The sequence below is a fragment of the Piliocolobus tephrosceles genome, chromosome 8, assembly GCF_002776525.5.
Source record: "Piliocolobus tephrosceles isolate RC106 chromosome 8, ASM277652v3, whole genome shotgun sequence".
Taxonomy (NCBI): Eukaryota; Metazoa; Chordata; class Mammalia; order Primates; family Cercopithecidae; genus Piliocolobus; species Piliocolobus tephrosceles.
The window spans coordinates 43,958,563-43,971,556 of NC_045441.1; the positions used below are offsets into that span (position 1 = coordinate 43,958,563).

General features: G+C 51.5%; 1 long non-coding RNA gene across 10 annotated transcripts in view; it reads left to right on the plus strand.

The window, feature by feature from the left end:
* The window catches only part of LOC111555704, a 19,581-nt gene extending 7,855 nt beyond the window's left edge, over positions 1-11,726 (plus strand). The window contains exons 2-12 of one of the 10 annotated variants that reach the window (XR_002735608.2): positions 2,098-2,150; positions 2,874-3,620; positions 3,939-3,992; positions 4,597-5,253; positions 5,392-5,552; positions 5,752-5,804; positions 6,003-6,107; positions 6,517-6,569; positions 6,792-6,836; positions 6,925-7,055; positions 9,662-11,726. This is a non-coding gene — a long non-coding RNA (uncharacterized LOC111555704). The other 9 variants (XR_002735614.2, XR_002735613.2, XR_002735609.2 and 6 more) reach the window with 9 other exon arrangements.
* Positions 11,727-12,994: the final 1,268 nt, after the last annotated feature.

Below are 12,994 nucleotides of genomic sequence, written 5' to 3' on the forward strand. Positions count from 1 at the left end.
GCTCACTGTAACCTCTGCCTCCTGGGTTCAAGCAATTCTCCTGCTTCAGCCTCCTGAGTAGCTGGGATTACAGGTGCCCACTGCTACGCCCTGCTAATTTTTTGTATTTTTAGTAGAAATGGATTTCACCATGTTGGCCAGGCTGGTATCAAACTCTTGACCTGGGGCAATCCACCTGCCTCAGCCTTCCAAACTGCTGGGATTAAAGGCGTGAGCCACTGCACCTGGCCTAAAAAAAAAATTGTTTAATAAGTAATGCCTGTCTGGACAGGATTTGTGAGGATCATCTTAAATAACTTTTTAAAAGTGTGTGTGTGTGTATGTTTGTGTGTGTGTATGGAGGCTGGGGTGGGAGGATGGGGCAGTGGAGGGAACCAGCCAAGCATTATTTCCAATTTCAAGAGATGCAGAAAGAAGTCTCAGAGCTTCCCTTATGTGATTAAAAGCAGCAACTGCTGAGAGATGAGGCTGCCATGAATTCTCTTTTGGCAGGTCTACTCCCAGAAAGAAAAGCAAGAATACACCTGTTATAGATCCCCTCTCTGGTATAGTTTCATGGCCATGAAGAAGAGGGAAAGAACACTGCACTTGCATCGACATATATTATTATGAAATTTTGTACCTTCTTCTTATTCTCCTAAAAATCCACTTATTCTTCTTCCCTAAAGAAATATATTTGCAGTCAGGTCCGGTGGCTCACACCTATAATCCCAGCAATTTGGGAGGCTGACGCAGGCAGATCATTTGAGGTCAGAAGTTCAAGGCCAGCCTGGCCAACATGGTGAAATCCCTTCTCTACTAAAAAATACAAAAATTAGCTGGGCGTGGTCGCACGTGCCTGTAATCCCAGATACTTTGGAGGCTGAGGCAGGAGAATCACTTGAACCCAGGAGGTGAAGGTTGCAGTGGTCCAAAATCACGCCACTGTACTTCAGCCTGGGTGACAGAGCAAGACTCCGTCTCAAAAAAAAAAAAAAAAAAAAGGAAACCTATTTGCTCCTCTCTTAGGACAAATTTCTTCCCCCTCCCTTTCCTCTGCTAAGTTCGGTATACTGTATAAGCCTCAAACTTTAAACAATTAGAGAGCTGAATTCTTACATTACTTTGTCTTTTGTCATTTTAATCTACAGGCCCCCACAGAATGAACCTAAAAGAATAGAGAAAAAGATTTTCTTTCCTGATCAATCAGGTGTAAGAATTGATGAATGAAAAACCAGAAAGATTGAGTGAGGCATGGGGAGGTTTTGAGATAATGATTTAGTTAATGATGCTTCTAAGATATGAATAATCGAAACAGTGGTGGTAGCTTTAACACTCCATAGATGGGCATTGCAAGTCTAGCCAAGCCAATTAAAAAACAAGAGTCTTAAATTTTTTCTTCCACTAAATTTAAACAAATCACAGGTCTACTTATGCTTTTAATGTTTTTTTTTTTTTATTAAAACAACATAATTTACTAAATACTAGTGGCAAGGGAGGGAATTTTCAGTACTAGGTCACATACTATAAGAACCCTTTGAATATAATAGAATCATTCAACAACTCAGGAAAATAGATACTATTATGACTTTTTCACACATTTGTCACTACTATTCAGAGCAAGAAGTAACCTTCCCAAACCTGTCAACTAGCAGGAAATGAAGCTCCAAAGCCCATCCATCCTTCTTACACAAATAGAAAAGTTCCCTTGAGAGCAGTAAGCTGGGAAAGCTTTCCACTCTCATTAAGTTCTCTGTAAATTCACTGTAATACTGATGGTTTTTCAATCAGAAAAAAACAAGCATCTAGATTTGTTAATGCTTCACTTGGCTTCATCGTTTGGGTAGTTTTATATCTCTTCTATTCAATTCACTGGAAAGGACAATCAAAATCTGCCATGCCCTTCACCCCCAGAGAAAGTCTCCACCCAGACCCTGGAGCCTGAAAGTTGTTGAGATTTTCTTGTCTCATCATTCACGTGGCTGTGACAATATTCTACACTCCTGTGCTGCCCTGTAGCCCTACCCAGACTCCAGTGTTTTTACTTCCATTTATCCCACCCCAGAGCCCCCACAGTGAGTACTCTAAGATCCCTTTATAAATGCCTCTTTCTTCCAGGGTCCATCTGAACCTCAGGGTCCTCTAGGATACCCAGGACCTCGAGGGTCAAGGTAATTGACCTCCTGGCTGGGGATAAAGGACTGTGTTCAGGGAAGCAAGATGGGGTCTCAAGATTTTGGTCTTTTTAACCCACTTCCATCCCCTGACCACTCTATCTCTGTTCACCTCTAAGTCCAGGGTAGAGATGAAATTTGGAGTCTGAAGGGCCATGAGGTTGCAAAGGTGGGCACCATGTCCCCAGCTTCCCAGCACCTCACTCCCGCCTGCCCCACGCTACCCTCCAGCTCTTGAGCCCACCCTTCCAGCCATGTTCTCAGAATCCTACATGAGAACTCCCAGCCCTCTCTCATCTGTGGGGGTCCTCTCACCTCCATCAGGGAGAACGACTGTGTGGGATTCATAGGTGACATAGGTGTGAAGGATATCAGGATGAGTGGAGACTTCACACTGGCCCCAACTTCATGTCCTAATGATTCACTCTGGAGCCCCCAAGCACCAGTTCAGTCCCTGGAGGCCCTGGGCTCCCCAGCGCTGTGCATCCTTGGGGGCCTAACCCCTGCAGGACTGTAATCCCACAGTCTGCATCACGCTGGCCATGGATGACGACACTATTCATACACTTCGGCGTTCCCTGTCCCACAATAGCTCCTGGGATCTACCAGCCCCACTCAGCCTCACTGGTGACTGCTTCTCCTCTGGGTTCAGACCTCATCCCCAGACCCTAACGCTCACCTCTCCCACCCTCTCCCTCCCTGACTGTGCTTCCTCCACAGGGAGCATCAGGTTTTGATGGCCTCCATGATCCCCCAGAGAAAGGGTGTGGCTTGAGTGTCTTCCTCTGTGCTCCCCAGGGAGCAGCAGCATCAGAGTGCTCCCAGGGTGCCAAAGGGACACACTGGACCAACTGGAGACCCTGGGCCCTCTGGACTCACAGGCAAGGAGATGACAAGAGAGGGATCTGTGCCTGGGCACTCTAGGGATGAAGGCACATGGGGTCAGGGTGGGCATGGGGGTGCCTGCAGCCAGTCAATTAAAGATGGCTATGTATTCATTATGCTCCTTTCTCTGTATACGGCACCTCCTGGCTGCCGATGGATTGAGGCGGGTATAGAAGTCAAGGAAAAGCCACTGTCGTGAAGACGTGGATGGAGACAGGCACAGAGTGGCTACAGGTCCAAGCAGAGTGAACATGCGTCCAAACTGAGCAGCGGCAGCCCCTAGAAGGGAGACACCAACAGCAGCGAGACCTGTGGTCTCCAGAGCTGACTTCTCCTGCACTTGCCACATGCAGGCACTGTGCGGGACCTCCTCTCCATCCTGTGAGGTGGGTGTAGCTGGTCTTATTTTGCAGGTGAGGCTTTGCAGATGCACAAGCAGGCCAAGTCATCAGAGGGTCATCAAATGACAGGGCAGGGGCTGAGCCACATTGGTTGGGCTGCAGAATCACTGCTCCCAACCTCCTGCCCCACAGCTGCCTGTGCAGGATGAGCCCTGGAGCAGCAGGAGGAAGGGGTACGCAGGTGAGTTGGGTGCTGCACGGCGTGGGCAAAGGGCCGGAGACCTGTGGGGAAACTGGTCCTGGTGAAGCAAGAGTGGGTGCTGGAGCAGATGGAGCTGAGGGTAGCAGGTGGGCAGCAACTGGATCACAGTGACCCTGAAGGACTTGACAGAGTTGCAGGCATAGGGACGTCAGATCCCAGCACTAGAGTTGGAGAAAATTCACTCTTAGGAAGAGGGAGCCTAGGTGTGCTGGTTCCTTCCTCACCCCAAGGAGGAAGCTGAGTTCCCCTGCCCAGCACCTGCCCCATGCTCCTGACTCTGTCCACCTCTGTCTCTAGGGTCTCCCTGAATCTCAGGGTCTCAATGGATTTTCTGACCCCAAAGGGCCCCTGGTGAGTTGTCACCTGAGCTCTGACCCACCCCTGAGTCCTTCCCTGCCCTTCTGCCAGCCCAGAGTTCACCTGACATCTGGAGTCCTTCCAGGGCACCCTGGGAATGACAAGCTGCGGGACACCCAGGCCAGAGGGGAGAGGTGGTGAGGGATACCCCTGGCCACCAATTCTCAGGGGGCCCGTCAAATTCCAAAGCTGTCTGGAAGGACCACGGAGACATTCTCTGGGCAGAACAGAGCCTGTCCTAATGCTGCCCACACCCATGGGCCAGGGCTCAATGTGACCCTGTTCCTCCTCTGGAGCCCAGGCATCTACCCCGCAGCACCCACTGCATGCTCCCCTTTTCCTCTCAGGGTTTCCAAGGGGAGAGCAGCCCCCACGGCCCCCATAAGTGGTGGGACCCCAGCTAGATCTCTCCCCAGGAGGGAACGGCTCCCAGACCCTGGATTTAAGTCTGTCTGGCTCTCTTCTCTCAGTCACACACCCCTGCCCCTGGCTCGCATGTCTGGAACAGGTAGCTAGGGACTTAAGGGGGCCCAGAAATCTCTCTGTTTAATTTGGCAGCACGGATAGCTGTGGCTCCTCACCTCTCCTTTTCTTTCAGGGTGACCATGGGATTCAAGGGAAGGTTGTTCCTGGTCTGAGGAGCTTCCCAGGAGAGAAAGGCCTCTAGGCCCTGCTGTGAGTGTGACTCCTAGAGCCCTGCTTGGACCAAGCATCAAGCGACCTGACCCCTTCCCGGACCTTGACCCTGCTCCTTGCCACTCCCCACTCCCCACTCCCATCTCTCCTATCTCCTCTCACCAGCCCTCACCCTTCTCTTTTCTGTAAAGCTCCACCTTCCCCAAATCTCTGCTTCAGAGCGTGGACCCAGCTTGAAGGGAAATGAGGTCCAGCTGATCCCCTTACCCTGCAGGGAGCCTGGTGTTCCTGGGGAGTGGGAGGAAGGAACCAGGAAAGGGGGTGTTGAGGCAGGGTGGAGGTGGCATCCAGATCTAGGCAGGTGCTGTGGGACTGGGCAGAGGGAATCTAGAGTCAGCCAGAATGCAGCTGATTTGAGGCTTTTCTCCTGGGAATTGTGCTCTGAGGGTCCCTGTATGAGTGGGCTTGGGTCTCCCTTCCTGGGGGTCTGACTCATCTCAGCTCTCAGGGTTTCCCCCTAGGGACTGAGCTGCAGCAGGATCAAGGGACCCATTGTCCCCCACCAGGGTGCTCCGGCCCTCAGGAACCCCTTGGATCAACAGAAGAGACAGGTGTCCCAGTGAGAGCAGGGATCCTGGAGAGGGGTTCTTGGGGAGGGGTCTGTGGGCTGAGGGGTGATGGGCTATGAAGGGTTTCCTGCGGGTGTTTGAGGGTGAGGGTCACCTCCAGGCCAGGACTCCTCCTTCCTGCCCCACAGGGTGAAAAGGGCCCCATTTGTCTGCCTGGCTGTGATAGGGTGCAGAGTCGTGTGTGATTTCCCGGTCCTGCTGGGCCTCCAGGTGTGGCTGGAGAAGACGGAGACCAAAAGAAGAACCCCAGAGAACCCAGCCAATCTTCTCTCCACATGAGAGGGGCGAGGTGGGCTTGACCCCTGAGCTCTATCATTTCCTCCCTCTAATATCTCCTTTGCCTTTTCCTCCAGGGTGAGGTGCGGGAACCCCAGAAAGAAGGGCACCAAAGGGAACAAGTGTCCATGACCTTGACGCCCTGGCCTTTAACCTCATTCCCTCGTGGTCCCTCCCTGCCTTGGTGTTTCTGACTCTCCTCTCTCCCCCAGGGCTCTCCTGGACCCCCTCGACTCATTGGTCTGTGGAACAGCCTGGAGCAGTGGTGAGTGAACCCTTGGGCCCCACCCGAGGCCCTGGCAGCCTCTGCTCTGCCTTCAGTTCCCCTCTGCCCCTGAGGCTGGGTTTGGGAGTGGGGGCTCTGGACCTGGTACCCAGCTCTGTAGGGGTTTGTGAATAGAGAACGCCTGACCCATGACCCATGTCTATCTATGTCCTTGTCCCTGCTTCCCTCCTTCCCTAGGGAGCAGACTGGGAGCCCGGAGCTCAGGGACCCCAGGGACACTTTGGAGCCAGAGTGTGGGGAACCAAAGGCAATAAAGGAACAAGAGGATTCACAGACCTACAGGTGAGTTGCGGCTGGCGATGGGCTGAGAGGCAGGGTCAGGATGAGGTGCTGTGTGTCCCAGACCCTGCCGGCAACATGCTTTGAGGACTGGGTCAGTGGGAGCAGAAGCCTGGGGGCCGTGTGGGGTCTGAGTGGAGGGGCTGTGGGATCCATCAGTCTAGGACTGTGCTTTGGGTGGGCAGTCACCTGGGTCCATGCTTTCCACACCTGCATACGTGTGCCATGCCCCTCTGGGGAGAAAGGAGAAACAGGAGATGTGGGTCCTATGGTGAATGTGACCCCTACTGACCCCAGACCCCAAATGGCCCCCCCCCCCCGGCCCGCCCCCCCCCTACTGCTACCCCCCTGGCCTGACTGCTCTTCCTCCATCTACACTCCTTCATCATGCCATTTCACGTCCCTTCCCCAGCTCTGGTGTATCTGTTCCCTCCGCAAGGACTACCTGGACCCAGTGGCACTGATGTGAGTCATCCCAGCCCCTGTCCCTTCAGATCAATGTGTCTGATCCTCTGCCCCCCTTTCCCCAGATCATAAACTCTTCACCCCTGAGAAGCCCCTTCCCCTGGGAGGCCTCTACCGTCCCACTGCCATGACCTTGGGGCACTCATCTGGGCCTCTGCCCCTGCAATAACCCCACCTCCCAAAGCAATGACACCTATTTCTCTTCCTCTTTCACATCCACAGGGTCCCCTGACAGGTATTGGGGACCTGGGTCCTCCTGGAGAGAAGGTAATTGGGAAAGGGGTGAAGGGGATGAAGGGACCAGTCTTGTGCACGAGGAATGAGAGTTGGATTTCTGCCAATTTTTGTTGAGGAGACAAAAGAGAATAAAACGTGGAGAATACCAGGATTTTGTGAGGGGGAAATGAAGTTTTTGACCCCAATCTCTTTGCTGCTGGAGCCAGGAGAGAGAGGATCTCCAGGAATCCAGGGTGAGCCAGGTGTCAGGTGAGTGACAGCTCCAGGGCCCTGCTTCAGCTTCAGAATTCCCTTCACCCCCCTCAGCTGCACCCCCCTCTTTTCCTGTGACTTCCTTAAGTTGGAGCTCCTCTGCGGCCAGGAGTCTCCACTCCCGACCATCTTCTGAACGAGCCTTTCCACCCTGTCCTTGAAGGGAAAGGGACCAGGGACTCCCCTTATAGGCTAGACTTTGTGTGTCCCACTGTCCTCGAGGGCAATAGGGAGTGGCTAAAGGTGTCTTGGAAGCAGGGGCTGCATCCCTGTTCTTCAAGACCCTCTGTGCTCTCCGCTTGTTCTGCAGGGTACACACGGGGAGTGTGAGGGGAAAGGAAAGTCAGGGCGGCCAAGTTTCTGGGAATATGGGTACCTGTGAGTGAGGATCTTGGAGTGTGGGGAGCCTGGGAGTGGGGGGATGCCTGGGAGGGAGGCTCTGGGAATGGGGTGTCCTGGGAGGATGCATGGGATCTGGAGTCCATAGTGAAAGTGAGAGAGACCCTGTGGCTAATACTGTAAGGCATTAGACAGCATGCAGTGCTCAAGGTGGGGATGGGGATGCAGAGACCCTCTTCCTAAGGAGGTGCCGACATACGAACCCGTAGAGAGGAAGAGGGTCTCATGTGCCTGTGGGAGTCTGTGTTGGGTGGGCTCACAGGGCCGTGACCCTGACTCTTGTTCTCCCTCTGGATTAGGGTCTTGGTTTTCCTGGAGACCCTGGCCTTCCGGGAGAAGGTAGCTCATGGGAGTCTTACCCATGGAGGGGAAGGGATGAAGAGGCTGGGGCTTCCATGGGGGGCCTCTGTGCAACTGATGGGCTTGGATGTTGGGAAGCTGGAGATATGGCAGGGCAAGCAGGGGGATGCAAGGTTTAGCTGTTTTAGGGGTGATGCCAGCCAAGTCTGGCCTTGCTTCATCCCTGCAGGATCAGGACAGTGTTAAGGGTGACTACGGCAAGGATGGTGAGCCAAGACAGCCTATGAGTGACCAATGACCCTGCCACCCCCATTGAGCTCCAGCCTTCAGTCTATTACCCCTCTCTTCTGTGCCCCACTCCTGAGGGGTCCCTTTGCTGGAGGCCAACACTCACCCACCCCAATTCCTCTCGTTCTGTGGATCCTCTGGTCCCACTGGGGAGAATGGACTACCTGGACCACATGGAAAGTAGAAGACCCTGGGACCTTGGGAAGCAGTCCCTGGGAAATGTGGGTAGAGGCTGGGTGGTGACAGGTGGCACTGACAGGGAGATTCCTGGTGTCTGTGCTGTCCCTGGATGTGGTGTGTTGCATGAGCACCTGGGTTTATGAGTGTGTTGTGTCTTGGGTATGTTGCTCCTGGGTTTTGGTGTGCATGTTCTCACCAGGGCTGGTTACATGTACTGGCCAATCAGAATGGACACTGGAGGAGGGGTTGGCCGGCTTTTCTGCTGGGCCAGGGGTTAACCTGGGCCACCAGGTGGGGTGTGGGCAAGGGGTTCTTCCCCAGGCATCCATGCTTCTCAGTATTTTCACAGCAGACACAGCTGCATCTGTTCTGAACTCACACTCTGCTTCTGTGCCTGTGTGTGCAGTGTGTGCACGCAGTGTGTGTACATATATGTGCATGCAGTGTGCACGTTCAGGGTATGCATGTGTGTGTGTGCAGTGTGTGTGCATGTGTGTGTGTGTAACACATGAAGGGGAAGAGTGGAGCCTCGCTGTCCAGGACCTCACATCTTCTCCCTTCCTGCCCCATCTGCAGGGTCAGCTAGGGATAGTCATGACTCTAATCAAGAGTCATTTAGGACGCAGGAAGATACCGAATGAGGAAACTCTCCCCAGTCCTAAACTCATCCACAGATTAGAATACATAGGTTCAGCCCAGGTGCAGTGGCTGAAGCCTGCAATCCTCCCGCTTCCTGCTTCAGAAGACCAAGGCACTCTAGAGGATCTCTTAAAGTATGAGTTGGAGGCCAGCTTGGGTGACCACCAGGTGGCGCCGGAGAGCTGGGCCCAAGTTCCCTGGGAGGGATCTCTACCCAGCCCTGGGATGGCGCATGGGTACCTCACGGGATACCCGGCCTCATCCTGGTAGCCCCGTGCTTGCATTTCCTGGCCCTGGGGTGTCCTCCCTGACCGCACATGTGTGTAGAAACCATTCCTCATCTCCGAAGAGGGATTTGGAACAATTCTCACATGACCTGATGAGGGCAGGCACCCAGGCTCAGGGTCCCCTTTTTGTCCTCAGAGCATGACTAGGCCCGTGGCTCTTGCTCATTGTCCAAGAGCATGGGAGGTTGCCTGTGGCGAGGCCCTAGAGGACCCTCCTGTGCTACCTGGGACCAGGAGGCCCAGCTACCTTCTCCTAGCACCTCTCACATCTAGGGGACTGTGCAGGAAATGGGTGCAGAGGCCGTTGCGGTGGCTGCTGGTGGGGTCCCAGCAGCTCTGGCCGAGGCAGGAGGAGCCGGGGAGCCCAGGAGGCTGAGGCTCCTGTCCTACCACTCTGGTCGTGCTGCAGTCTCTGTCACCACCACAAACTGCAGTGAGGTGAGCCACTGGGCTGCAGGCTCTAGCCTCCAGTGTGTGACAGGTGCCTCCCCTTTCTGACTCCTCCTGTAGCGGGACACAGAGAAGCTCTGCTCATGGCCGCCTCCTACCACTCCGACCACTCTACAGTCTTGGTGGCCACGACTAACCACAGGGAGCCTGGCCAGGCGCCGCAAGTTGCAGCCTCCACCCACTCCTCTAAGTCAGGCATGGAGCAGCAGTGAAGCAGTGGCAGAAGAGGCTGGAATGGCAGAACACACCCTCAACGTGCATTATATATAGAGGTTACAGAAATGAGGTCCTGGACTTTGTGTTCTGATTGGATGGGGGAAAACCTCTAGGCCTACTCTGATTGGACTTTATCTTCATATCCTGATTGGTTATCCTAAGAGTTGCTCTCATCCAATCTTCTTTATAAGTCATCTTTGTAAGTTCATGCCCATTGGGAGTTAGTGAAGTAGTGAATGATTACATTTAAACTTATCCTGTAATTTTAGTCTGACTTATTAATTCCACCTATCTGCATAAGCAAATTATTCTCTATAATGATGACCCAAGCAAATTCCTGTCCCAAGGTGGTATCAAGATGATACCCCAAGTTCCTCTCCAGAATGGTATGTGGATATATGTGGAGAGAAATATTTTTTCTAGGCCTGTATTAAATATGGCACTAAAGCTTAGTGGCTTAAAACAATACACTCTTATTATCTCACAGCTTCTGTGAATAAGTAGTTCAGGAGAATGTAGTTGGGTGATTCTTCCAAGAGTCTCAAAAGGTTGCAGTCAATCTGTTGGTGAGAATTGTAGTTACTTGAAGACTTGGCTGGAGTTAAAGAATTTATATCAAAGATGGCTTACTCACGGCCATTGGATGGAAGCCTCAGTTTCAGAATGGCTCTTGGAAATAGGTCTTTTTACTTGCCACGTAGACCTCTCCATAGGGTGACTGAATGTCCTCCAATGTATCATCTGGCTTTCTCCAGTGCAAAAGATCCAAGAAGAGAGTATGAAGGAACACGTAATGCTCTTTATAATTTTGTCACAGACCGTCACTTTTGCCATACTGTATTGTTTGGAAGTTAGTCACTAAGTCTAGCCCACACTCAAAAGAATGAGAATTAACCTCCACCTTTGGAAGAGAGGCTAGTCAAAGCACTTGTGGACATGTTTTGAAACCACAAACGGGTATGTCTGCCAGTCTCCAAGATGGCCCCCAGTGATTCTCATCAACTATTATTAATACTTTTGTATAGTCCCTTCCCACAAGAAAAAAGGGTTGATCTGTTTAATTAGTATGGTTTTGTCAAAATGACAGAGTCTGACTTCCAAGTGTAGGTCATAAGAAGAATTTTGACTTCTGCCTTGTTCTCTGTTGGATCAATATCCCTAGGGGAAGCTAGATGCAATGTCATGAAACCATTCAAACAGTCCCATGGAACAATCCATCTAGCAAGGAACTGATGTCTCCTAGCAATAACTGGCATTAACTTATAGGCCATATGAGTGGGTCATCTTAGAGTTGGATTCTTCAGTCCAAATCAAGTCTTCAGATAACTGTAGCCCTGGCTGACATCTTGATTACATCCTCAAGAGAGACCCTGAGCCACAATCACTCAGTTAAGCCACCGAGTTCTTTTTGCCAAGAACTTTTTTTTTACCAAGTTCTTTTTGCCACCAACTTTATTGAGGTATAATTGACAATTACAATTGTATATATTTAAGGACTACAACTTGATGATTTGATATACACATACATTGTGAAATAATCGTGACAATTAGGTTAACATATTCATTACTTCACATAATTACCATTTGCGTGTGTGTGTGTGTGTGTGTGTGTGTGTGTGTCTGTAGTGAGAACACTTAAGATCTATCCTCCTAGCAAATTTCAAGTGTACAATATACTGTTGTTACCTACGGTCATAGTATTGTATACTATGTCTCCAGAAGTTATTCACCTTGTGTAACTGAGATGCTGTACCCTTGACCAATGTCTCCCCATTTTCTTCTCCCTCCAGCCCCTGGTAACTACCCTTCTACTTTCCAGTTCTATAAATTTAGATTCCATATATAAGTCAAATTTTTGACCCTTGGAAGCTGGATGAGATAATAAATATTTATTGTTATTTTCAGCCTCTATGATTTTAAGTAATTTGTTATGCAGTAATAGAAGTGGCTACATAAAGCTATGGCACTGGTTAACTTATTTATTCAGTAAATATTTGCTGAGAGCAGACTAAGTGCCAGGATCAATTTTAAAATTGGGGATACAGGGTTAAGTCAAAATGGCAGACTAGAAGCAGATCATGTGCACTACTCTCATGGAGAGGAAACAAAATGACTAGTGAACACTGATCTTGCAATTTGATCCTCCAAGAAGCCACATCAGCATGCATCAAGGCAGCAAGGGGACACAGACAGGAGAGAGGAGTGAAGCTGGGCGGCCCATCTGGGATCAGCATGGAGCTAGGAGAAGCTCCCAAACATAGGGAAAGGGTAAGTGATTGAGAGCCCCTGGGGGATTCAGTCTTCACAGGGACTTGTGCAAGCCTTGGAACAGGATAATCCGTTTGACCCACCCCCTGCACCTCTAAGCCAATGCAGAGAGACGTCCAGAGTTTTGTGGAGACAACTCTCAGGTCCCCAGGGACTGCTGGAAGCCTCGGACCCTGGAACAGTCCAGCACCAGTGCCATAGCCCCAACAGAGGCTGCAGTCTTGGTACCTGGGAGCAGTAAGATTGCTGTACCCCAAATCACTTAGACAAAGCTCAGCACCAGCCTCTGACCCAATGGTCCTACTTCTGTTTTCACTTTACCAACAGGTGCAGCTTCCTGTTCCTCCAGGAAACACCCAAACAACAGGACAGGCAACATCACCCAATCCCCGCCACTTGTAGCCAGGCAGGCCATACTTGCTAGAGCTTCCAGCCCAGTGGTACCACTTCTGTCTGAACTCTGCTGACAAGCACAGCCTCTTGTTCCCCTAGGAAACACCTTGATGGCAGGGTGAGTGACTCCACCAACTCCCACTGCTCACAGCCAGCAGCCCATACCTGCTAGAGCTTCCAGCCCAGCAGTCCTGCTTTTATATGAATCTGCAGATGGGGACAACTCCATGTTCCCCTGGGAAGCACCCGGACAGAATAGGTGACTCTATTCATCCCTGCAACTCCTAGCCAAGCAGTTCTTGCTGGCTTGGGTGGTGCCCAAGCCATGGGGGAGTCCTCACTCTTGCATCACTAAAAGAGGTGAGATGCCCAAGTTCACAGGCCGGTGGAGGAGTGGGTTGTGTCTCCCTCTGTACAGCCATTCCAGAAAGGATATGACCTGTTTGCCAGCTGTGGCCCCTGCATGAGGAAGCCCCATGGACGAGAACACCTAATAAAAGAAATACAGGCATGGAG